The 27,176-nt window shown below is 39.1% G+C and overlaps 1 long non-coding RNA gene across 1 annotated transcript; it reads right to left on the bottom strand.

Annotated features, from left to right (window-relative positions):
* Positions 1-82: 82 nt before the first annotated feature.
* On the bottom strand, positions 83-25,051 carry LOC135407043 (uncharacterized). The gene is made up of 3 exons (XR_010426658.1): positions 24,395-25,051; positions 4,950-5,046; positions 83-330 (listed from the first exon to the last, which is right to left on the bottom strand). It is a non-coding gene; the product is annotated as an uncharacterized LOC135407043 (long non-coding RNA).
* Between the last annotated feature and the right edge of the window lie 2,125 nt (positions 25,052-27,176).

The following is a 27,176-nucleotide window of genomic DNA, read 5'->3' as shown; positions in this document are numbered from 1 at the left end:
TATCTGGTACTACAGAGAAGTGTGGAGCTTTGCTAACATGTGTGAAGCACTCTGAGGAACATGACATGGGAAACAGGCTCGGAAGGGGGTAATACACTACATATTGCCAGTGTTTTTTGTTTTGTTTTGACTTTGAAGGCTGAAGCTAAGTTTCACTTAGGCTTAAAAGATGCTGTATTTTGAAACATTAAAGCATTTCAGGTACTTACCAGACTGCTCAAATTCTGAGGAACAAGACGTGCAGTAAGGGATGGATTATTAATCATTCAGAGAAGCTTTTTTTTAGGAATGAAGCAACAGCTATTCTAAGTTTCCTAGAAACCTGGAATCCTTTACAAAAATACACATAAAATTTTACCACATGTAAAAAGGAAGACCTCAGAAATGGCAGATGAGCTTTTGAAAGAAGCCAGTGTTTAAAACGCTCTCAAATTTAGCATGTTCTCCACAGGACAAGCTAGAAGTTTTGTCTTCTGGTGTAATAAAAAACTACCAGGTGGGATGGGAATCTTTCTGGCAAAACTTATCGCTGAATGTGCAGATCTGTTTCTGCTCATATGTGACTCTTGCACTGTTGATATCAAAGTATTCAAGGCATTGAACTCAACCCTTTTCATCTCCAGACATGGACAGTATATTTTTAAAGGAACTTAATGGTACAGGTAGTACCAAAGTTGCTGTAACACTTTGTGTTTCTGTGACTTAATGAACTCTAAAGCACTATATAAAATCCAAAAACACCTCTTAAAAAAAAAAGCCTGAAGTAAAGTGTATACACAGTTCAGGAATATTTCTAGTGTTAAAGCAATTATAAAAAGAAATAATTGATGTGTTGTGGTACCTGTGTGGATGTAAGGTTACAATTCAGTTAAAGTTTGTAAGGGAAACTAATATCTTTGACTGGATGATCTGATATAATATGAAAATTTCTCAGAGTCCTTTACAGCTGCAAAGTGAGTGGGAAAGGTATGCAAATGTTGCATCATCATGTGACTTTGAGTATGTCTATGCTGCAGTGGCCTTGACTGTTTGAGAGCTATGTCCTTGTCTGTCCTCTAGTGAATCTGCACCTGTCTCTTGTGACTAGTAGGCTGAATGAAATTGTCCTCAAAGTTGACTTTTGCTGCTACAGTCTTTGCAAGTGAACCTCCCCCCCCACCTCTGCTAGAAGAAATGGGCAGTTGACAAGATTTAGGGCCAATGTTGTCTAGAATTTCATATATCAAAAGATTCAACCCCACGTCCTCAAAGTCTACCTGGGCACCAAACAGCTGTAAGGAGAAATTATCAGGCTGTAGGACTATATGCATGATGAGTGAATGACCTTGGTGGTAGGACCACTTTCCTTCAGATATACTTGCTGGCTCCACTGAAATCAGCAGGTGTTTAAATGATTTTACTAGGTGGTATATCTCACCGATTGCTCTTGAATAGTTTGAAAAATGTTAATGAATGCTTACAATGTTTTATGGTCGAACTAAGAGACTTCACAGAGCATGTACAGCCTTCGTTTAACTGAAATCTGGTCTGTTAGCACTGAGAATTTTATATATCAGCTACAGGAATATCGTATGAGAGAAATGTGGAAAAAAGGAATGCATTGATGAAGACGACCAAAAATGTTAATGTACTAAATTCTGTAAAACATGATCGAGAAAATCCAGTTCTAGCTTAACAGCTTGATTGCTGTTCTGATGGACAAATGAAGAGGAGCAGCTCTACAGCCAAAGCAGGCAGACACTGCAGTTGTTTGTTTCAGCTTGTAGTAGCTAATTAAAGATCCTGTGGATCTTTTCCAGAAACAGTGCAGTCAGATCCTGGCACCTGTAGTTAAACTGATTTCTTAATTTTGGACAATAGAAAATGAGGAAAAAAAAATCATATTTCTGCTTAGGGAAAAAGACCCCCAAAACAAAACAAGGAAAGTTTAGTACCCCTTAATTTCTAGAAATGGGATAACTTCACTAATATCTTAGAGGACAAGGAATATAGGTTTTTATATATTGACTGGGCGGTAGCAAAGCAACTCTGTTGCTTGTCTTTTCAGACTGAAGGCCAAGTGTGTTGAGGTCTTTCAGCTGGGAGGTGCATGTTTTTCCTAAGTAGTATAGTTGACAAATACACCTCTGTTTCTGCTGACTGTTATGGGTTCATTGTGATGTCCTGTTTAGTTCAAGCTCATTAACGAGATACGAACACAACAGGTGTAAGAGAAGGTTGGTGAGGAGATGCAGAAGTGCAGAAGTACAGAAGTAAGAACCAGATGTCAAACAGGTTGTCCATGGGATGGTTCTTTATTGCATTTCTATGGGTTACGTGGTAGGTTCTGATTCTGTAGAATTTGGGTTTTTATTTAAAGGGGAAAAACTTGGAATATTTCTGTTCTAGCCAAAAGGATAGAAACTTTATTTGTTAGCAAGTGTAGCCATTACTCTTGCTGAGTGAATACACCAGCTAAAACAATGCCTCAAAACACAAAAATCTCTCCATCCTAATTCACCAAACAGTGAAGTCTGAAGTCAGAGGAAACATGAATTATGAGGAACCATTAGTTACTATGGCACCTCTGCATACATCAGGGGCAAATGGAGTGGAAAAAGGCCAGGAATGAGGATTAGAGACAGAAAATACCTTTGGAGAATAACTGAATACCAAAAAGTTACAAAGAACAACATATCTGAATGGACAGAGTGCTAAATAACAGCTAAACTTGTAGCTGGGTACCGGATGACTGGCAGTGCTCACCACAGATCCCTGTGTTCCTTAGTGTTCATGACCCTACAGGGCCCAGCATGCAGTTGCTTGTCATGTCTGTCATTTCTCTTCCTTACATCAGGTAATCATGTGCTATGTTATCATCTCTTGGCAGGTAAAAGTTGAACCCTCAATAATCTTATAAGGAGAGGTAGGAGCATGCAGTCAAGTGAAGAAATAAACTTTCTGTGTGCCCTCGTGCTTTCTCTTTTCTTTCTGTCCCCATAGAAATTGGCAGGGATGGTTAACTTTTCCTCCCTGAAACTCCTTTCTATATTTATGGACATGCAGACCAGCACAGAAGCTACCACTAACATGTGGAAAATTCAGGGCTTGTTAAACAGCTTGAGTGAGCTATGATCAGCAATAATCTGGTAGCTGAGTGTTCTCAGGGGGAGCCAGCTGGGCCAGTCACAGTGTACTGTGCTCAAAGATGAGTGCAAATCTTTTAGCAGGCATGTAACATTATCTGCACAATTGTTACAGATGAAGATCTGTCTTTCTAAAATTCCTTTGCCTTAGGTTACGGTTTCACAGAATCATAGAATAGTTTGAGTTGGAAGACACCTTTTAAAGGTCATCTAGTCCAAACTCCCTTGCAATGAACAAGGACATCAACTAGATCAGGTTGCTCAGAGCCTCATCCAACCTGATCTTAAATGTTTCCAGGAATGGGGCATCCACCACCTCTCTGGGCAACCTCTTACAGTGTTTTACCTCTCTCATTATAAAAAACTTCTTTTTTATATTTTATTCAAATCGACCCTCCTTCAGTTTAAAACCTGTATCCCTTTTCCTATTGTAGCAGGCCCTGTTAAAAAGTTTGTCCCTCTTTTTCTTATAGGCCCCTTTCAAATACTGGAAGGCTGCAACAGGGTCTTCCCAGAGCCTTCTCTTCTCCAGACTGAACAATCCCAATTCTTTCAGCCTTCAGGGAGAGAGTTTTGCCCATATTAAAGGAGAACCAAGAGCAGAAAAGCAAACTCAGCTACCAAGTTGATGCAAATGACCGTATGTGCCTGCTAAAGTAAATCAGAACTGAGCTGAGTCTGAGCTGGCCTGTATGGGGGGGGGGGACAGAATCTGGATGTCAGGTACAAGGGAGTAAGGGAGGAAATGGATGCAAACAGGGTGGCATGTGGCATATGGTTCCTTTTGCTTTCAGGCTACTAAAAGTTTCTTAGTGGATATGAAGTCCTGTGTCTGGTCGTGTAAAGCCCATTAGCATATGTCTCTGCAGTGGGTTTCTGTGGCAGAGTTCCAGTAATTACTGTTCATTAGTATTCATTAGTACCAGGTCTTGCCTGATCTTGAGTTCATGTTGAATCAGCACTGCTGTAACATTTTTGATATGGGCTGGATGTAGAGGTCAGCATGGAGGCATTAATTAGGCCTGGTAGTCAGAAGTTATTTTCATGGCTCTTCGGATAGGGTTTGCTTCAGATGCACCATGGCTTTTCCTTCTGAAGTGGAAAGCATACATGTAAAGTGGAGCAGCGGTGAGCCTGACACTCACAGACTTGTGAATATAAAAACATGAATTTAAAGATAAAGCCCTAAACTTGCTCTCTAGAGTGACCTGTTAAAAAATCTGCAGGGTTTCCAGTGACTTTTCTTTACTGTTGTTGCCACTTAGGAATGTTGACACTGAAAAGAATGTAGAAGTGCAAAATATGGGTGATGGATGATAATGTGATTTGTGTTTCTGAATGTTCATTCCTCCTTTGATCAGCTACTGCTGATAATAATGTAACCAGGAGCTTTTAGGGTATACCCTCTGACCTCTGTGAAAAGAAAATCATTGAACAACAAACCTACTTGTCTCTTATTAAAAACAAAAAGGGGAAAAAAGTCATGTTAGAATAGTTACTACATTAAACAGACAAGTTCAAGGTCCTCTTGGAACCCAGAGGTACTTTTGAGAGGCTACAAGAACTTTTCTGTGAGGAAGGGTTGAGTAAATCTGAACATTGTTTGGTATTTATTTTCTCGGACAGCTAAAGAAAGTGAAATTATTCCAATTTCTAATTTTTTAACTGAAAAGTGTACTTTCTCTAGATATCTTAAACTGTATGTTTATCTAAAAGCACATCTCTATGTACCTTTTCTGTACTTCAACAGTCTGGGAAATCATGATTCTCAACACTCACATTCTTAATTTTAGTAATAACCAGTCTCAGTAGAATGTTACTCACCTAAGAAAGAGGAGGTATACAAGGATTCATCCACTGAAGCACACAGCTAAAGTAATTTCTTTGTCATAGCCAATGCCTCCTTTAGCTGAATTTAAACCTGCAATGCAGAAATACAATTGGTGAGATCACAGTCATTTAAATTTCAGTAACACAGAACACTTAGGGATTACCCCAAAGAAATATGGCTGAAGAATGGCAGAAAAAACTTTTTTCAGATTTTTTTTGTCTTCAGTAATGAATAAAATATTTAAGAGGGAACAGGCAAATTTCTCCTAGTAAAGGAGATGCAGAAGTTGGGACTGCTTTTCTCGTAAGCCTTTTCTTTCTACATAACAACACTAATAGAGTTGTAGATCTAGTTACACTTCAAAGTAAAAAGCACAAGGTCCTCTCCTGCTTGAAATAATCAAAAGATTCCAGATGATGACAAGAAGACTAGACAGCCTCTAACACTTCCTGGCTTCCTTTAACTCAGGTTCTTTTTGGCATTCCTCTGCTCTTTTTCCATTTTATGGATCTTGGGTAAACTATTCAAAAGTGTGCAGTGAGGTTTTCTTGACACAGAGTGTAGTTAGACTGTGGAACTCCTGATGTGGATGCTTAAATTTGAATAGTGACACAGCGAATGGACATATTCATGAAAGAAATGTCAATTGATGTCTATTAAATACAGACACAATCTTTGGCTTAGGAGGTTGTTCAATGACAAATTACTGGGGGTTGTGAGCAGTTTAGTGGGAGTATCATTACTTGGCTTGTTTCTGTACTCTTTGGTTGGTCACAGATGGAGAGAAGATACTGGACAAATGGACCTCTGATCTGACCCAGCATGGTGGGCAGACTTATGTTCTTGAAATTGGTCTCCACAGAGATATCATGTTGAGATCTTGATGGCCAAGCATTTCTGCATCATTTTCAAATTCAAAGAGGACGAAACAGATGCTATTACACAGAAGGGTCTTTGTTTTAAATGAAAACAAGACAAAAGATATAATTAAGAATGTGCAAAAGTAACACCTCATGCAATAAAGTTACCTCTGTCAGTAGTATGGACTACAGGGAAAGTCACTCCCTGTACCTGAAGCCTTTTGAAATGTTGCATGATGTAATGTCATAAATACCAGAAATAAAGGTGAATGATTTTATAGCTTCAAGAGGTCCAAATACCTCCATGAACCTAAGCAGACCATAGGTGTGTTTGGTGAAGGAGCTGGAGAGATTTGCAACCAGCACTGAAGAGGGGAATGAAAAAACTAGTATCGCATCCTGTTCAGGCTGGTTCCCCAGCCTAAAAATCTGGCACCCGCTGGGGTGACCTTTGGCACCAGCTGGTTTATAGCTCAGGCTCACACATCTGTCTCCAGAGCTGAACACCTCTTGGGCCTCACCTTGCCCTCCACCAGAAAGCGCACACACTCTGGATCCCAGCTGAACTGGATACTTTTCACTTCCAGATGATTTAAAAGGAGACACAGTCCTCTTTTAAGGCTTCTATGGGTGAGATTCTTTCACAGTTATGCTAGTGCTCTTTGCAGATTAATGATGTAAACTTGTTTGAGATGCAGTATGGAATACATAGATTAATGATCTCCCAACACAGTATGATTCACAGGTACCTTTACTTAAGTGTCATATGCAGACTGGCCTCAAAATAGATATGCTTTGAACCAGAACATTTAAAGTCAAGAAAGTCTGAACTGCACAGGCAATTTTGTAGGATGTTTTGCTAGAAATTATCTGATTATGAGGCAATATGGCTGTTGCAAATGCAATCCTTTCCTCCCACAGGAAAAGTAAAATACAGACTCCACTAAATATGAAGCAGCAAGCTTTTCTGCCAATAAAAAATTAAAATTCTCTTTATCTAAAGGTAAGGAACAAATTAAGTTCAGTGATGGTACATTCCACACAGAGGGCTTCTTTTCTTTCTTGTCATGCTTAGTGTCTTGTTTTAGGATCCCTCTGATGTGGTACTCCTGCTGCAAGAGAATTGTTTCTAGTTCAGGGAAAGAATGATGAGTCTTTAATAAACAAACCTGAGAACTAATACAAATCCATGTTGACAAATGCTTGTCAAGAAGAAAACCAAAGAAACAAAATCAATACATGGTCTTGCATTAAATCACATTGTTTGCAGATAGATATCTTGGAAGTCTTCTTTTTATTTTTTTTTATTTGTTTACTAAATAGCTGTCCCTGATTAATTTAGGATAAACCAGAGTTTGGCTTTATAAAAACAGAACTTTTTTAAAAAAAGTTTACAGCCAACCTTTTCAAATATTCTGTCGTTTTTAAGGAAAAAAACATTCCTCCCAGCCTTCCTTATTCTGACACCATTTTACTTTAGAAGATCTCAAAGTACAAGTGAATACATGACACTTGCAGTGTCTCCAGTGTACACATTTTACGTTTGATTTATGACATTACTATATAGGTGCACTTGACAGCTTTCAGATTGAAGCAGAGACAAGAGAGCTTTAAAGTGAGATGGGTTATCTGGGTAAATCTATCAAGGGTTCGTCCTGGGAGAACAAGGAGAGAGGCTTTGTAGAGCCCTGCTGTGTAGCAAGCCTCCATGCTGAGCACATCCCAAGCTCCCTGACAGTTGCGCTCAGCCTTCACTGTAATAACGAATAAAAGGGAGCTCCCTGTAGATTACAGATCTTCCGTGTTTTGACATTGACCTTAATACATAATTTAACCACAAAGCCTGAGAAGTGTGGAACAAGATAAGAAAAGACCACAGAACTGGCAAATAAAGTGATGTTCAATCAGAAATCATATTTGTTCCTGATAGTGGAGATGTGGGCATTAAAAGGGGAGACAGAGAGAGACTGAGAGAGAGAGAGAGAGGGGAAGAGAGAGGGAAGAACAGTCTGGGTTATTTGAAGACTTATGGATCTCTTTTAAAGGACATATGGTTGTCAAATAAAAGTTTGTCCTGGATTTGCAGTAAGAAATAAAAAAAAAGTCAATGGTTATTAAATTTTCATAGACACTGGATTGCTGCTTTTCTCAAAATACTGTAATGGCATTTTCCATGTTTGCCTCATGTTTGTGCTTTTGCTTTTAACTCAATGGACTGTGGAGGGGGTGGTACATAGAATTACCATAAAGCTGTCCTTAGGCGTATATTTAGCCTAATCATGTTTAATATCTGCCTATTCTAGACCTTAACTTGAGTTTCTATGTTAAAAGAAACAATTGTTTGGATGCTGAGAGTTTGTAGGTTTTACTTCTTATTTACAGAGAACACTCAATGCACAAGTGAAATGCACAGTGGGATGGGCTGCTTGCATGGTAATGACATATTTTTACTTTAGCAGAAGAGGCTCATGCAAAGGAACAGGATTTTTTAGCATTAAAGGGTGTGACAGTGGATACTGTTAAAATTAAGCACAATTCTTATGGGAAAATTATCAGGGATAAAATTATGTAAAAAATAAAAAAATGCTTTCAAATCTCATGAAGGAGGCAAAGACTTGCAAAAAAGTGACTTCCCATCATTTGCATTGGTTTTGTTTTTTTTCATGCCTATTGGATAACATGTATGGCCAGCTAATCTCACATTTTTGCATCCAAGTCTTTTTATATGGCTCATGACTCTCTTCCTGTTCTTATGCTACAACATCTGGATGGTCACGGCTTCAAGAAAATTCCCACTAATCGTTGATATTTTAAAGACAAACTATTTGAAAAATATTTATATATAATGAAATTTAAATTTAAATTTGAGTTTGATCCTGGTGGTAAAATTTAAACTTGATGTCTTCTTTTGGATGGGGTTTCCGGACACCTCCTTTATCCCCAAACCCTTCAATTCCATCTTGGAAATACGTGCAGGTGCCTAAGTAGCTTGAGTGGGTTTGTATGATGTACACAAGAATGAGATTCCTTAGTGTTCGACCATAGGTACATATTTGGGCTGGTTTGAGTACAAATATTTTGACTCTTAAAATAAAGTCAAACCATGAGAATAAAGAATTAAACATGAAAGAGAATACACTCTTTCATGTGTAAAGCTGGAATTATTTCTTTCATTTCCAAAAGCAAACAAGTGAGCAAACCACTCTAAGGGAATTAGAGTCCATCAGTATTTTCATTTGGGATCCTTGTTGCATGCATACTTTGAAACAGTATGTTGAAGCATGTTTGGGGTTTTTTTAAATACATGTATATATATTTAAAATAAGGTATCAGAACTATGATTTTTCAAAGCAGTCTGAAACTGACTGAAACCAGAAAAACCTCAAGTTCAGAAAAACCTCAGGTTCAGAATAAGGTTTTAACACAATACAATGGTCCTAACATTATCTCCCTCTCATCACAGCTCTCCACTCACACTGTAACCCCTTTGACATGCCCACTTTTGTATGAAAAATACAACCCACCTTGCTGCACACTTCAAATGGCTGAATACAATACTCAGCCCTCTCTCGGCTGCTGCATTATTGAGGAACGTGGTGACAGTTAAAGTCCCACAGCTACACGGCAAGTCCTTCTCCGGGATAAACTGGCCTAATTTAGTACTAAGTGAACTTCAGAGTGCTTACACTGGGCTTCTTGGGACTACAGTTAACTACCTTCACGAGGAAAAAATAAATGGAAAAAAACTCCACAACTCCAACCCAAACATGTCAACTATTTCTGGTCCACCTGTGCAACTTTCCATCACTGTGCTAACACCAGATATGAGGTAAAACTCTGTATCCATATGGAGCAAAGTGAGCGAAGCAGAAAGAACTCCAAGGAATAACTCATGGAGATGATGTCAATGAGGTGTTTTCTCACCTAGGAGAGATGACAAAACTATTTTATCCTATTAAAAATTGTTCTGCATAAAGCCTGGAAGGAAGTCTGGCAAGGCAGTTTCAGAGAAAAGGAGAGACAAACTATTAGGTTTGTTCAGGTTACTTGCAGTATATTAAATACTTGACCATTTGTTTGGCTCCAAATGTGCTATCTTGTCTTTCAAACCTGCTGTTACACAGATTCATAATTTTTCATGGTAATTTTTGTTTGATTTATAAAATAATGCCACAGGTTTCCAGGAAAATACATCGCAAAAGTAGGAAGTTACAGGTGATGCCTGTTGTATAACATTGCTCTACCAGCTGCAGCTCCAAATTTAGTAGTTTGCCTGACTGTCACACCAATCTGAAGGTCTACCTGAGCAACGCACCTCAAGTCAGGGTGTTAAGAGTCCAAGAAAGAGAACAAATGATAAGAGGAAAGTGAAACAGAGCTTTGGATTTGGCAAAAAAATCCAGGGAAGTGTAATCTGGTGTGACATTTCCCTGTTCTCATTAGGACTAACTTTCACAAACTGATGGAGAGCTGGCAGGTCTGGAAATCTGTGATTGCCTGTAGAGGTGCAAGGGCTGGAAGTGCAGTGATCACTCACAGGGTGGATTATGGAGTTGTTTCTGACTTATGGATGGGAGACGTTGCTTTCGTCACATAGACACACAATTAAAGTAGCTCTCCAATTTCATCAGCAGACCACCAAAATGATCTATTTCAGAGTCCAGAAAAACAAAAACAAAAGCTGAGCCAACTGGGGCTGATCCTTGAGCAGAAAAATAGAAATTTGTTTTTCTCCCTGCTAAGGAACCAGTGCTTGGAGTAGATAAAATTTTCCAATATTTTAAGATTATAGTGAATGCTGAAAAGGTAAGGGGAAAACTCAGGCAGATATTTAGAGGCTATATGAAAGCTGTAAAGGCAAACAAAACAGAAGAGGAACACAGTTTTTGATTGAGTTTGGTGCATAGAAGTACCTCATTTCTCATGAGAGCAAAGTGAAAGACATGGGCATTTGATCTTCAGAGTTCCATCAGGGGATAAAAAAGCCTCTAGAAGAGATATTATCAATAATAACGATGGAACAGTAGAGTAATTTAGCATAGACTCAAAATTAGCAGGCCAGTCCTTGTGAATTGAAAAGTACCCTCGTTCAAAACTACACACTTTGGTGGTGAATCAGTAGAAAGCTCAATGTTCAGACTAAGTGCTTGGGCCCGTGTCTAAGAACACAGAATGGGTCTGTAGCAGAAATGAAGGTACTTTTTTTTTTTTAAAGAACAAAAATAGCTTTTTCAGCTGATGTGAATGGATATAAAATGGTCCAGTATATGTGCCAGTATCAAGAAAGGAAAAGAAGCCATACGTTTGCAAAAACACTTAGACTGGAGAAGGTAATGAAATTAATAAATAGTGTGCAGAGGAGAGCTGTGCATTTGCTCAACAAAGAAAGATGCTGCAAAGTCAAAAGAATGAGGAATAAAACAAAGCACAAATGGCCTCCATGTGATGTACAAATTAGGCCCAGGAGCAAAAATGAAAGAAGTGAGAAAAACTAAAACACACTTGTTCAAAAGAAAGTATAAAGTTGGAGAAGTCAAAGGTGAGACTGAAATCTGAAAGCAAGGGACAAATTCCAGGCCTGGCCAAGTGTGAAGTGTCACTGATGTTCAAAGGCACAAAAAGTAAAACAAGACGTTGTGGTAATGCACTAAGGAGAGCAAGTAGTCCATGGGCATAAACTTGGTCTCGTCACTGGAATGTGTGCCAAATCCCAGATTCATAGCCCTGGAAACAAACCTGAACCAGAGAGGAATGTGCCAATGCGTGAAGTGAAGTGTGCTTGCAGAAAAAAGGGGTCACCTGGTGACATTCAAGGTACAGTTAATGGAAGATGCAGAATCTCTTACATGTGGCACTAATAAAAGTGCAGCAAAACATGACAACAGATGGCTTCATTCACAGGATCAACCAGGGCAATAAAATAGGCTTGTTCTTTGTAGATGTGGAGAAAATTAGCAAAAAGGGTTGGCCTTAGATTTTGCAGTGACCACAAGATGCTGAACAATGTTTCCCCTTTAAAAAGGGGGATTTTCATTTGCCCTCAAGGAACGAAATGTTTGCTGAGAAGGCAGAAGGCAAGTTCTTCAGAAGATTAGATACAGAGGGAGGGTTTTGACAGACTCCCCTGGACACTGAAGGCTTTGAAATTTGCTTTCAAATCACCATTTTTCAGATGCCGCTTCCTGAGATTGCCTTTTGGAATCCATTTACCACCAGAAGCGTGTTGCAGCACAACAACCCAAACACTAGGAGGTCTCCCAGGGATGAAAATACATGTGAATGACATAAGACAAAAGGGCAGCAGCACTACTGAACATCAGGAATGTGGAGAATACATCAGGATGTGGAGAATTGTGGAGAATACTGAAAATTGTAAGAAGAAACAACCTTAAACTGAACACCTCCAAATCGTGAATCTTAAGCTAGTGAGAGAAATAGACCACAAAACAAATGATGCCTAACTCATCTACCAAAGAGGCCTCAAGGGCCATGACAGTGACATAGGACAAGTGTATGAATGCATATTCTAAGCAGAACATGCAACATCCAGAGAAAGTTCTGTGATTTTGTCTGGAATCAAAAGACAAGACACTAAGCACAGACCATTTTTATGAAACACAGGAAAGGACTCGGTGAAACATTGCCAAACAAACTTACTGCAATTTTTTTTTTCAAAGGCAGAGAGGAGGCTGTGAATAGGGAGGTCCTTCTAAGACATTAACTAGTAATTGTAAGCCACCACAAGACCTAGAATGAACTATAACGCAGCGTATGACCACTACAAATATATGAAGCTCTGTATTTACCCTGGATGTGGGATGAGTTATGCAAGCAGTCATGTGAACTATAAGCAGAGAATGATGGAAAACACTTCTCATGTTCACATTGGATCATCTGGAGATCAGTCACAAAAAGTACAAGGATGGCAGTTACCACAGTAAAGCAAAATAAAATGTAGGAAGGACATTCATCAACAAGGAGACCTTGGAATTACCAGTTGAAAAACATACTGCTGAAGTTGCACTTTTTTCACAGATGAAGACAGATATCATAAATGGTGAACATAAATAAAGACTGGTTTAAATGCATCAAGTAGGATCTCTGTAAGTTAGCTTGTAATGTCTGTATTATTCGTATGTTCCAGGTTCCAAATCAGAAGTGAAACATGATTTATGTGGATAAGCATGGCATCTCTCAAGGCATATAACTAATTGAAAAGACCACAGGTTTAGCTGTGATCAAGTGTGTTACAGCTGATGCATAACTGTTAAGAAAGGGAATGGTTATTATTGTACTTCAGTTCACAAGTTCTGAACTCCCAAATGTTTCTACAGCGTATGCATTTTAACATAAGACATCAAAGGCTTGATCCCTCACCCACGTATAGGCTTCTTATTCTATTTAAGATGCACACACTACCTGAAACATCCACAAGGCTTAAAGGAGTATTACTACAGTATATTACTGTATTACTACTGTATATTACTACAGTGTATTACTACAGTGTGAGCTGGAGGCCATGGTGGACACATTAGGGCATCTCAAATCCCATAAGTACCCATATGTACCATAAAGACTCAAGTAAGGCTTTAACCATAGATATCAGAGGCACACCAGAGCACACTCTCTGCATAAGGAAGAATTTGCTGAGGAAACACTTGGCACAAGGGAACCCTGGGGGGAAAAAAAAAGGGAAATCATCCATACAAGTCTGCATAGACACCTGAGACATAAACAAACTTCAGTCAAAGAACAACATATAACTGTGATTTTTGGCAAATAGCCTTGAGAAGTCAGAATGGACACAGAACTGTAACAGTCATCAGGTGTTTGCCACAGCCCAGAAATACAGACTTTGGCAAGATGACTGCTGTCAGAAGATACATGACCTGGTTTACATTCTGGGATTTGAGCCAGTGAATGGACTTTCAGACAAACTTATCACCTCGGTACTGTGCTTATAGGAAAACTTACTTAGATTTTGGTATTTGGCTGATATCCCTGTCCTTTTTTTTTTTTTTTTTTTTTAAATTAGAGCTACAAGGTCACCCTATGAAAGAGCTGGAGAATTTCCCTGATTAGCTAGCCCAGCACAAGGCTGGTACAGCACATGTAGCATGTAAGGGCCTGGTGTTTAACATGGTTTTTGGCTATTGCCAGGGTGCAAGTGAACATGACCTTGGTCTTCAGGACATGAAGAACAGACACCGAAGAGCTTCAAGAACAACATGTCTCTTTGATCACTGGTACTTGCCTGTCAAGGCTGAGCCCAAAGTCACCTTTTTACTTCCATCAGCTCTGGCATTGACATTGACTCAGGAAATAGCTGAACTAATCTGAAGGCCTGTTTCCTAAAGTCATTTCTTGAGTTCTTTCACTTATGCTGTGGCCAGTTCGCATGTAAAACTGCCTCCCACTGAGACTGATAGGATCACTCTGAGCTGTTCCTTCCACAGGCTTCTTCTTCATATTCTGTATCCAAGTCAGTCTCTGGACATCCAAAGCAGGTTTTATTAGATCTGAAGGGTTGCAACTGTGCAGTGCTGAAATGGAAGCTGCAGATGTGTAGTCCTAGGGAAAGAGACCCTTCCTGTTTAGGAGGGCAGAGGTCATCATCACACGGAGATTTTTCCTCTAGGGCAGGGCAGCAATCATGCCCATGGCATTTTGCCGATAAGAATGTATCTGTGCTAACACACAGTTGTCATTTCACAGTTGTTTTTGAATTATAGATGTAAAGAAAAAGCAGCGAATTCCACAAAATTGCTGTATTTGTTTTTTCTTCTCTTTTAACTTGTATACAGCTGAACCAAATTACTTTATGTCCAGCAAAAGTCCTCTCCCATAAATGTGTTGGCTATTCCCTCTCATATGAATTTTTTCCGTATGTTTTATGAACTTTTGAAAAAGCAGGGTGAATAATTGCACTGTTGATAAAAATATAGCATAAACAGTAGAGACTGCTGCACTAATGAAGAAAGAAAGAAACAATTTTTGGATTCAGAAAGCCTAGGGCAAATAAAAATCCTCTTGGAAACTTCAGTGATAGTTTTGCTTGAGTGCGGATTATGGACTCATGAGCACTGTGAGTGGACATGCCCATTTAATCTTTATGAGATGTGCATCTTATTTAATAGGATGACTGCAAACAAAATTCCCAGGCTGGAAAATCATTGTCTTGACTGGAAGTGAGGTCCCAGCTTAGATCAAAATCCATTCTTTGCTGCTTCAAAAAATGATCAAGAGCTTTGGAGGAAGTTCCCCTGTTTCTGTTGTGTACGTGTATAAGATGAAAAGGATATTAACTGGGGTCTCTAAGCATCTCAGTTGCTGTCTGGGATTTGGGGTCCAGGACAAACAACATTGCACCTTGTGCCTACAATCTCTTCAGGTGAAACTTAGGTAGGCTGGGTGACTTTCTTTGTGTGGAAGAAGAGGAACACATGGATTCAGAGAACTCGTAAGAGGGATGACAGCCTTCCTAATGTCCCTCAATATATTTTTTGTAAGTAAAAAATTCCCTTCTACTAAAAAAAAATAGTTGAACCAATTTAATAACATGTTCAATTGAAAAAAATTGTTAAGAGGAGGAAACCTTTTGGGTCCCAATTACTGTTAATTTGTAATCCGGTGAGGTCAAGTACCTGATTAAATATTTATATAGGAGAAAGGTCATAGTCTTTTGTGATCTTCTATGCCCTGTGTTAATTTTACGTCAGATGCAATGAGTTCCTTTTGGAGAACACTTTATCACACAAAGTAAGCCTTGCTCTTGGCCTCAGAAAAGGCAACTGTTGAGTTTTTCTGTCAAGCAGCTGAAATCGATCTCTTGCAGTTAGGTACATTTTTTAGCTCAAGTTTTTCAGAGCAGTTTATTGATTTTAGGCTTCTCAGCATTTGAATGCTCATCTTGAGATCTTTGAAAGGCACTAGACTTTAAGGAATTGAAGAGTATCTAACCTCTGGAAGTTGGGACACTTTAAAGAGGTCTCTGCTGGACATGTGTATGTCATATGGAAGCCTTCAAGAATCACTAGTTGCTTTTGAAAACCTTGCCCTCAAAGGACACAAACTGTATTGGTTTTTTTAACTACTGTAATTTGTTTTTTAATTTAAACCCCCCAAAAGAGGCATGCCATATCAGGCTTGGGGGTGCCTGATGATCAAATAACTATCTAGGTGGAACTCAGACAGACAAAGCCAACTGGAACCAGCACATATTTGCCAAACTTTGTAGTTTTCTCGCTCTATGTATGGAGGGGCAAACCACCCTGTCTGCTGGAGTGATGGGACAGATAGAGATCAGCCAAAGTCTCTCTCTCTGAAACACTTCCCTTGCTAAGGCACTTCATGGAGCAGTGCAATCACTGCAGTCAGGATGTGGGGCCTTGGATGTTCACTTGGGGTGAACCCAGCATCCTCTACAGAGTGGCCAGGTGTCCCAAGTGTTCTGTGGGGTGATTTTTCTGACAGTGACAGCCTTTGGCACCTCATGTGGGACATAGTTTCTGTGGAAAACCTATTTTGTCATTCTGCACACTTTTTTTTACCTCGTGTGTATGTTTGCTCATGCTTAACTGGATGTATTTTAATTCTTCTTTTACTACATTTTAATCTTCTCTGTATCTCTCTAATAATGCTCTACACAACCACACATTAGAAATATACATGCAATCAAATGCAGGCAAATATATTAGCTAACTTGGAAGCCATAGGAAGCATTTAGGTGCAGAAGGATGCATATGGTGCAGAAGAATGGCAACAATTATAGTTTCTAGAGGTGGTTCATTTGCCATAAGCAGTTACATCATGTACCATACAAAAAAACCTCTGTGACTACTAGACAATTATGGGGTTTCTATTTATGATGCATCTTTTTAGCTGGGAAAAACTTGTGTGGAGTAATTCACGTGAGTGCCACTGGAACTGTGACACTGCTGTAATGACACACAGACATTATGAATTAATAGTGTTGGAATGACCCAGTTGGTTAGAACTTGGACTGGAAATTATGTTTTATTGTACTGTTATTTTTTCCCTTCATAACCCATGATTACTTAGTGACTGAATTAAATATCTTGCCAGTGAACACTGACTGGTACTGGGAGAAAGATGTGACATTCACCTGTTTGTAGTAACTTTTTTCCCCCTTGTTGACATCCCACTACTAACACCCTGGAGACTGAAGGTGATGCAGACAAAGCAGGTAGCTGTGTCCTTAGGAGGATAGTGTTCCTGCTACACTGCCCTTTCACGAAAAATAACTGTAGCATCAACAGAACATTTGCTGTCATAATGCTATACTTTTCTCTTGTTTGTCAGGTTTGAAATGTAGGCTCTTGGGAGCAGTGGTTATTGGTTATTCCCTGTTTATATAATATTGAGCAGAATGGGACTGTGATCTCGTTTGCCTACTAGTAGGCTGAGTTTTCTAATCTGATATTACACACTCAAACAAGAATTAGCCAACCTAGGCTCCCATTTTTCTCAGTTGGCAGAATTAGGCTGTTAAGGAGGAGTTTATTTTAAATTTGAATGTTTTAATGGAGAGAGAAAATCCTTGCTGTAGAAATTGTATCTGTTCTTTTCCCAGAACATGTAGAGTTGAAGGCCAGGAAGTAATCATCTCGTCTAGCCTTTAGTATTATCATAAACCATTACGTATCCCAAATTACAGATATAGAACCCAAATAACTTGTACTTTGGTGAAAGAATATCTTCATAAAGCCAACCAGTCTTACATGGAAGAAGTCCAAAAATGTAAACGAATCCTACTATTTGTAGTGGTAGAGGGTTCCCAAGCTTAATCGCTGTCCTGCATCATAAACCCCAGATACATTTATACTGATCTGAATTGTCTGGCTTAAGCTTCCCAGCCTTTGGGTTCTTGCTATACTTCTCTCTTCTAGAATTTTTTACAGTATTTGCTACCTGAGAAGATGTTACTGAAATCACGTAACATCTCAGTCTTGCTTCAATAAAATAAATATACAGAGCTCCTAGAGTATAAAGCATTTTCTTTAGTTCTTGGGATGCTTTCTTCACACTTTTAATTTTTTCCATTTCCTTCTTAGAGCACGGACACCACAGGTATTCACCATTGTCATTAACCCTCTCTTGTTCCTACATTCCCTGTTTAAGCATAAAAGGGCTGTTCTTTTTTGCCACTGTAAGACACTTTGAGTTCCTGTTGAGCTGTTCTCACACTGGAGCTTGTTTATTTTAATTTATCTGCAGATTTCTCTGTAATATTCTGTAGTTGCATGCTAAATTAAGATGACAAAACTTCAGGGTAAGTGCCTGCCAGAGTATTCTATGCAACATAAGAAGTCCGATAGCTTTCACTATACTCCCATCAGAAAAAGCTTGAACACTGGACATACAGTGACATTTTTCCAAAATATATCAAATCTGGGTATTAACACAGTGACAGACTTCTGCAGAGTGTCACTAGCCAAATAATTTGACTCACCATGTTGCATTAGATTTTTGTGCATGTCAACAATCCGTGTTGTGATGAGCCAAAACACTAAGGGAAACAGAGCTCTTCCAAAAATGACAATTTAAGCCCATTTTAATTCCATTACTTCACTAAGCTGAAGGGTTGGCAGCTGAGAATCCAGCTTATGCCTTCAATAAGACTGTTGCTTTCAGCCAAGGAATTTGCAGTATGTTTTAGTGGAGTAAATTAATTACATAATAAAGAACTTGGTGGCTTTTGAAGCCAAACTGCAGACTCCTTAGAATAGAGTGCACTTTCTAAAATAGAATATTACAGAGCACATTCTTATTCCTAAGTGAAGAAAATACCAGCTTGGATTCAGAATTTTGAGCTGGTAAACTGCATTTTCCTACTCGTATTCCAGCCCAAGGAAGGGTTTTCTACTGTCATTTTAATATTTCTCCCTGGCTATTTTTTTAACTGGTACAGTTTGGAAGAGAGAAATACTGTGCCTGGCCACTGTCTCATAACATCTGCGTTACTAGAACTGGATTAGGAGATACAGGAAGTCCTTCATCTGACAGAACCCTAAACTTGAAGAAAGCTTAGACTCTAAGCTGCTAGGGACAGGGCTGTTTTGCCAGTGTCCATACAGTGACTTTCAGAGTGGCATTCTTGCCCATGACAAAAAGCTCTCAGGTGTTCAAGTAATAAAACTGAAAAATATGCAGATAGTCTCCTTGAAGATCCAGTGCTTTGACGGATCAGGGCCACGACTCAGCAGATGAATGATGTTGGCTCACAGCAGCTGAACAAGTCCTATTGTTTTAGGAAGCTGTCATCTTGTGCTCCAAATTCTAATCCTTCATTAAAAATAGCCTCTAGCATATAATTGCAAAAATAGCCTTCCCCACTTGGACTGACAGCAAGTTGATGCTGTGTTGCCTCTAGCTTTTGTAATAACTGGAGACAGCAGCTCAGAATGGCCTATATTCCATCCTTTCACTTCAATATCTTGTTGACTCTGAAGCCTAATGATGACTGTCTCAGAGTTCATGCTATTATTTAGCTGATGATCAAATATGCAAGAAACAAGAAGAAAAATGATCAGTAGAGGTTAGTGTCTTTAGAATATTCAAAACCTAAGGTATGTGATTGCTGTTTGCCATGTGATCCTTTACCTCAAAACATGGCAAGTGGCTTCTTGTGAGGCATGATATATCTCCATGATAAATTCTGTATTTCATTAAAAAATGTACTTGTTACTATGGAGGACATTTGAACTTGTTCTAAAACAGCCACACTTTTTTGGTTTCTCTTTTTTTGTGCTCATAAGAATGTAACTTTGGGTAATTTCTCATTTATCATGTTTACAATAAAGAGAGGTGTGTTTGTTCAGAGTGTCTTGAGTTTACCTAGTTCACCTTCTGACAGGAAATATGCATAGGTTGCTCATATGAACTGCTCATTTTTTCCTTATTCAATTTGCAGATGAAAGATTTATAGAATGAACTGAGTAAAATAAATAAATAAATTAAACAAAAAAAAAAAAAATCCAAGACAAGGTCAGCTGTACTGCAGCCAATTGAGAACTTTTTTTTCAACATCTGGTCAAAGACATCTGTGGCACTGGTCTAAGAGCGATGCAGCATTCAGGAACAAGGGTATTAGAGATGCAGATGGACAACGTGTGTAAAGGGTTCAGGGAAAACTTTTGAGAATCTGGCAGTTAAAATACTATATATTCCAAGGTAGCCCGGGGAATTAAAAGATGATCTTTTCCTGAGGCTCACTCTTAAATTTGTTGATTATGTGTGAATGAAGGGGACATTTAAAAACCTTGATAACACCTAATATGGTCTAAAGAAAATATTTTGATCTGGAACTCTGCAAATAAAACCAGTTACTGTTCCCATGCAAATCTTTTACCCATCAAAAATCTTTTAGACAATGCACCAGTCCTTGTGAAAATGCATTTCTATACATAAAGAATATATGTGAGACTGTGAAATATTGTCACATAATATGACAACAAATTTTTGTTTCTCTATCATTATTTGAAGAAGAAGTGTGCTAACAAGAAAACAGAGTTAACGTTAGACTTCTGTGAGAATATCTTCGGGAACCACATTAAGGAATATACAAGAGGAGCCAACTGAGTATGAAACTCCTAGTTTTTCTCTCTCCTGTGAAATCTTCTAGGTGTTTGTTAATTTACTAAAGAATTTCCAGAATGCAGTCTTTCTGTGACACAGATGGTATCAGGGGTTGCATAAATCCTGCAATGTCACAGAATGACACATTCTGAAAATCAGAAAATGTCAGTTAATTTCAAAGGTAGGATGGGGAAGAAAGTTTGGGGGTTTTGCTTGGTTTTTGTTTGTTTGCTTAGGTTTTTTTGAGATAAATGTTTTTTGCTGAATACTTATTACCACTCAAAAATCCTGATTACTTGAGGCAAACAGAACATAATCTGGGATTAAGACCATTTTTCTATCATCTCTGCAGGGCTCTGTAGTAACAGAATTTTCCCCTGGTGCCATGAAGACTATTAAACTGAAATCCTTCAGAATATTCAAAATGTTTCCCATTTGCTGTAGTGGAAGTACAAGGAAAAATACCTATGGATGGCAAAGGAGATTAAAATAGCTATTACAAAAAGAAGTTTTTTCATGTGGCTTATTATAGTTTATTTTGCTGAAGCGCTTCTGTAAGGTACTGATACTCTTCAGGTGGATTTTGAGTTGCCCTATTTATAACAATGTGTTATTATTTTAGTTGTGAATTTCTGTTCACCGGGGTGATAATAAACATACACTCTGCTTTCCTGCCTCTACAGAGCTGGAGGCGGGTTTTCACCTTGTCCTAGTTAGACCAGTCATTGATACAATGTTGAGGCAATCATTAAATACAGCTGTATACAGAGATCCTGTAGTTTTAAGTGTATGGGGCTTTTCTTGGGCAAGTAAAGAAATGCTAGAGGAAATTGTCTATATGCATACTGACATTTTAAAGAATCAGCTGCTCCCCTAAACATGTCTGGCAAACTAAGTAAGTATTAATTACCTAATTTAATGTAGCTTGGTCGATCTGTTTATCAGACAGAAATTTTGTATATCATGTGTGTCTTTTATTATTGTTGCATGTCAAACTGAGGTGGGATTTGCCTCAATTTTTGAAGACTCGTTTCAAAAGAACATAGCTAAAGTTTGCAAGAGAATTATTTTTGTAACATTTTCCCACAAGGCTGGCTTGTCAGCTTTATCAAGGCACTTTATGCTCTCTCTTATAATGTAATATTTAATACCTTTGTTTTTTGCATTTGGTTTCCTTGGTACCATTAGGGTAGGACATGGGAAAAAAAGCAGATACAAAAGTGTAAGTGTTGCTTTGGCAATTAATATGCCAAACTATACACAACCAGCTGGATGACTAAGGAGTAGGGTCCTGATGCTGCAGGCACCTGCCAGAGCATTTCTCATCCTTCATGTAGGTAATTCCACCCGAGTGTTGTCACTAAGCAAGAAAACAGTTTCCAGTTTGATGCATGGAGAAACACAGCATAGCACACGCTAGGCTATTTCTCCCCTTGATTTAACGCTATAAGGTGTTTGAAGGGGTAGGGCTCAAATGTGAGGTGTGTATGCCTGAAAGTCAGTCAAACAATTGCAAATATGAGGGGTCTGTGGTCTGGGCTTATTGTAACATTTAGCAGCCTGCTCAAGTATCTACAAAAATCATGTTTCATTTCTGTGGCTGCTTAGAAATGTTGAATTCTGTCCCTATTCTGAGTTTTTTGATTGCTAAATGTAGTGCAGACTGCAAGGGAAACTTATCAGAACCAGTATGACTGGAAGCTAAATACAAGGACTTAAAATAGAATGTTGTCAAGTGTGAGGGTTTATGTCTTGGCTATTTTCAACTTTAGTGAGAGATTCTCACCCTGAATTTGTAGTTGGTGAATTTAGATTTTCACCTCTGGTAACACTAAAATGGAGGCCTTTCCTCTTCATGCTCATTTTCATTGGCAGTCCACTGGAGCTTCCCTGAGTCTCAGCTGCACCTCCCATAAATTGTGGAGTGTGCTTCACTTGGACCTTTGCCAACTTCTTCATTTTTCCTTCTCCTGAAACTTTTGAACCTAGCCAATAATGTTGTTCCAAAAAGGCATTCCAGTCCTATTCCTATCTCCTACTTTATATATTTACTTCTCAATCTTCCTCATCCTCTATTTCTTCAGTTCCCCATAGGGAAATAAAATAAGAAGGGACTCCTCCTTTCCTTTTTTTAACCTCATTTTTATTCTTTTGTTTCTTCCCATGACAATGGTCATCTCTACTAGAAGCAACACCTCTTGAGCAAAAAAAAAAATAGACAAGCCTTTTAAATAAGTCAGTCCTTGCTAAGAGGAAGTGGGAGATGATAGCCATTTTCAGGCATAGTCATTGAAGGAAAGCTAGGCATTCTGTGTTGATTTCAAAGCCCTTTGTTACCAGAGAACATTATTTTACATTCACAAATGTCAGTCCTCTTAGTAGAATTCTTCATCAAATCTGAACAGTATTTTGAAATGCGCTTAATTTTTGTTAAATTAGCATAGATTTGTTAATATCACCGAGAATGTTTGTCTAGTACACAATCTTTACATATGTGTAATTGCTGCCAACTTACCTGAGTCCAATTGAACTTTATTATAGGTCCTACAGAGCTAATTCCAGCCAAAGCTGGCACAAGATGCACCTGGGTTTGGGTTTAGGTTTACTTTCTCTGGCTTTTCTGTCATTTCTAACCCCAAGAAACAATCTGTACTGAGTTTGTTCTGAATGTGAGATGTGATACTTTAGCACAGGTGGTATGGCAAACTCAAAAGGCAGTAACTATCCAGTGACACTACAGGGTCAAAACCAGATAGAAAACAATCATTTTACCTTCAACTCCTGTCAAAGAGAATAACGGTAAGCATCTGTCTGAAGTACATAAGAACTGCTTGTGTTTCTCTTCTCTCTCAGAAATATTCCTGGATTTTATTTTTATTGTTTAAACAGAACCAGTGAGATCATGTATACTGTGAGTTTTTTTCCACCCAGTAAGCTTTGGCATTTAAGTCTCACAAATTGTGTGCCCTCATTAACCATGTTCTCAAAGGTGTTAAGCTCCTGAAAACTCCAGTGTTCAGTGTACAAGTTACTAACTAGCCCTGAAAACTGAGTTGCAAGAGGCAGACAATTTTCTTTCTTATCAGCACTTTTTTCATGAAGCAGTGTTTCTGGCCATATATACTCTGCACAGGGAAACTTTTGTAGTGTTTGCAATATTGTTTCAGAAATGGCTTTATGATTTGTAGCTTCCAGAAAAACATATTCCAATGAAACAGCTTTGGCACTTGCTTCACCTGGTTGCTCAAAATATTAACATCTCTGTTGAGTGAAGGTATGGCAAGCACATCGAGGACATAGTAATCTTGGGCACTTCCTCTTTCATCACAGACAACTGACACAGAAATTGTTCCAGCTAATTTCTTTTCTCCCCCGGCAACATGGTAATCAAAGACTTTAGGGAGATACTCAGTACGCAACCATTGAGATGTTGGCATGACCCCAGGAGATTTTAGGTTTGTTTCAAGGTAGTAATACAGACTTGGGTTATCAAGATCACTGAGTGCCACATTAACACATGTAAATGCTCCCACCATCTTAAAAAAAAAAAAAAAAAGACTCAATTGTTTTCGTTCTAAACAGTTACCTGTTTTCCTATGGGGCACATGGGAACAAAATCAGGCTCTACCCTTGTGATGCACCCTGCAGCTCTGGAAGAGGCGATGGTGGGCAGCCTTTCCTCCAGGATAGCAGTGCTGGCACACCCCATGGGCAAAGTGCCACCACCAGAAACATTAGATGGCATTTCATAGGGAAAAGGCAGAAACCACTTGGAAATATTTTGAAATCTTAGTTTTGTGTGCCTCCTCCCTGTGTGTACCGTGGCTCTGGCTTTAAGGCCTGTCCTTTTCTCAGGCACCTGCCCACCTTAAGGGCACATGACCATTTTGGAAGTGGGGAAACAGGAGAAAAACCAAGAGCTGCTCCTGTTTCTCCCTCTTCCCACCTGACAGAAGAGTACTTTAAGAGTGTTACATTACCGACTTTTTAGAGAAATTGGGGGTGTCTCTCTTCCCTAAAGTCTGTGGCTGTTTCTTGTACCCCTCACACCCACTCTGGGTGCAGGCACTCCCCCAGGTAGTGGTGAGATGGAGAGCCCTTTGCTCAGGGAAGGAAAGAGCTCTGGAGAAATACTGGCGTAGTTTATCTTCAAGAGTTTCAGGCCTCCTCCCTCATGTGCTCCCTTCTGGGAAGGGGTGATGGAGCCCAAGGGTAGGCTGGGTCCTGGCCGGACAGAGCTGCCCCAGGGGTAATGGGAGGTGTGGGGAGAGCTGGGCCCATGGGGCAGTGTGCCTTCTGGCACCTTCCTGACAGCATCACCAGTCTGGGTCAGTACAAATACATGGAAAAGGGGCTTATAGCAGGGAAAATGCTGGGTGCAATATTGCTGTGGGGCAGGACTTGGAAGCGCACAAGGTTTCTGCCTGGTTTTGGAAGGCATCATCTCCTGGAGCAAGTGGCTGTCCCCCTCAGAGACCCCCAGTGGCACCGGGGCAGATAGTGACCGGTGACTGAAGGGAGAATGGCGGAGAAGGTGGAAGTATGGGACATGAGTTGGGGCAGGATGTGAGAGCCCTCCCGCACTCCTTGGCTGTCTGGTTATGTCTGTCTCTGGTTAGGACCACATGGATAATGCAAATACCAGATGAGCAAACACTTATAGATTTCCCTGGGATTTAAGGGTTAGTTAAATATGCCCTTCTAAAAAAAAAGGGAAAAGTTTTCTCACTTTTTTGATACAGTACTTCTGTTATCATGATATTAATAATTTCGAGGACACTGTGGAAGACTGTACTAAGCTGTTGCCGTGTCAATTACACAGAGCTATATTTTTGTGCTCATTATTATTCTTGGATGTCTCTAATTTACATCTAAATGTACTGACTAATTTTGATTCAATCATGTCAAAAATGATAGGTCATGTGTGGGAGGAGATGACAGTCCTACCATCAGGAATTGCCAGAATGTGAATTCCTCGGGGCAATGATTTAATGCCCAAGTCAAGCAGTGCTGTCAGAATTGGAGGCCAAATTATGACACATTATGCTGTACTATGGACTTGCACATACAATACACATGAAGAAAGTGACTGAGATTGGAGTTATTAAACTATGCTTTAACTGCTGCTACATTTTCCTTCTCACCCTCTTTCCCCGCCACCGTCTTTTTTTTCCCCCTGCTCACCGCATTTGTTCAGAGGTACTAATAATGGTACAGAAATCTCTTCTGTAACAACCAACATCTCAAACCATTCTGAACAGCAGCCTGTGATTAAAGTGGGTGATAAAATAATGGCACTTGATGTACATTTCTGCTTAGCCTTTCTTTAAATCATTTACACTTTTTAGCAAGCTACATGTCAGCTAGATCTTCTGTGAAAGGGCAGGGCCCACTCATTCCATTGTGCTTTCTCCTAGGATATATTTTTTTTTAAGAAATCCACTGTCTCTGGATAAACCTGCTGAATAACCTTCAGCATCTTCTGAGCAATCCACGAGAACTGATTTGCATGTTGGATAACTCACCCTAATTATTGCATCGTATTTGCCTTTTTTTAGCTTAAGGGGATTTATCTGTCAGAAGCGAGTTTTTGTTTTTTTTTTTTTTTTTTTTTTTTTTTAGGAAATGATCACTTTTCTATATGGCCTTTTAATACTGGGAGAGAAGGTGCAGAGCTGTTTACCATGAACACTGTGTGAGCAGTTTATTGCATATTTTTGTGAATCAGTGCTGTGATTAATGTCTTAAAATACTTGGTTAGAGTCACTGTGAAGCTGTTGAATTTGATGACCTCATATTTTCATATTGCTATTATATGTTCATCTATTGTAGTCCTAAAACAATGCAATGAGGTACTTACTATGATATAATTGATAGCTGAGACAAAGTAATTGTGTTTTTTTCAACTATACAGAATGATTTCAAAAAAATCCCATTGACATTTCAAATAATTTGTTTGAGAAGCTGTGCTAATTGATTTTATTGGCACAGGAGTGAACAATTTCAGTGGTGCACATCTCAGTTTTGAAATGTTCAAATGCAATCCTTTTGGTTTTTTAAGGTATTGGAGATGAAAGAAATGGAAATAATTTTTTGCTGTCACAAATAAACCATTTTAAGCATTCCTTGAGAACTGGGTTCTAATAAAAACAGCTGACATTTAAGCCTACAAACTGCGAAAGAACACTGACAGAAAAGGCCATTGCTGGATTTGGAAAAGATTGTTTTGATTGTCAGCAGGTTGGGATTCTTTGGATGAAATGCAGTGACATTTTCAGAGAAGGTTTGGAATCCTGTTTATAAACCCTTAGGCTTAGCGTTCACAGAGCCCCAAATCCTGAGAAGTAAGTCTCTTCCCAAGCAGATCTGCCTTGCTGCAGGCACGTGTTTTGTGTTCTTCCTTACCTCCCTGTGTACATTAAAACCAATGGTGTCTCAACAGTCTCAGTTGGACTGGACCTGAATGCCAGCCTGGGAACTGTCTCCATGTCTGATGTGGTGGTGGCCACTCATAGCTCCAAATACCCAACCATGTCCTGGAAGTGCAAGAGGTTTCCAAATGGCTTTTGTACTCTGTGTGCTTTCCTAACAACTGTTCCTGATGTCCTTTGAGGCCATGGGGAAAAAGAGGCAGCAGAATGTATAGACTGCATGGGCCATTTGGACTAATTAACTCAATTTATACTATTGCAGTGCAAGTGACAATTTTTGTTACACTATGAGGAGAGTTTATTACACCTACTCTCATGAAGGTGAGATGAG

This window comes from Pseudopipra pipra, chromosome 2, assembly GCF_036250125.1.
Source record: "Pseudopipra pipra isolate bDixPip1 chromosome 2, bDixPip1.hap1, whole genome shotgun sequence".
NCBI classification, from domain to species: domain Eukaryota; kingdom Metazoa; phylum Chordata; class Aves; order Passeriformes; family Pipridae; genus Pseudopipra; species Pseudopipra pipra.
Note: the sequence above shows the minus strand (reverse complement) of the source record. Positions and strands in the feature narration are given on the sequence as shown.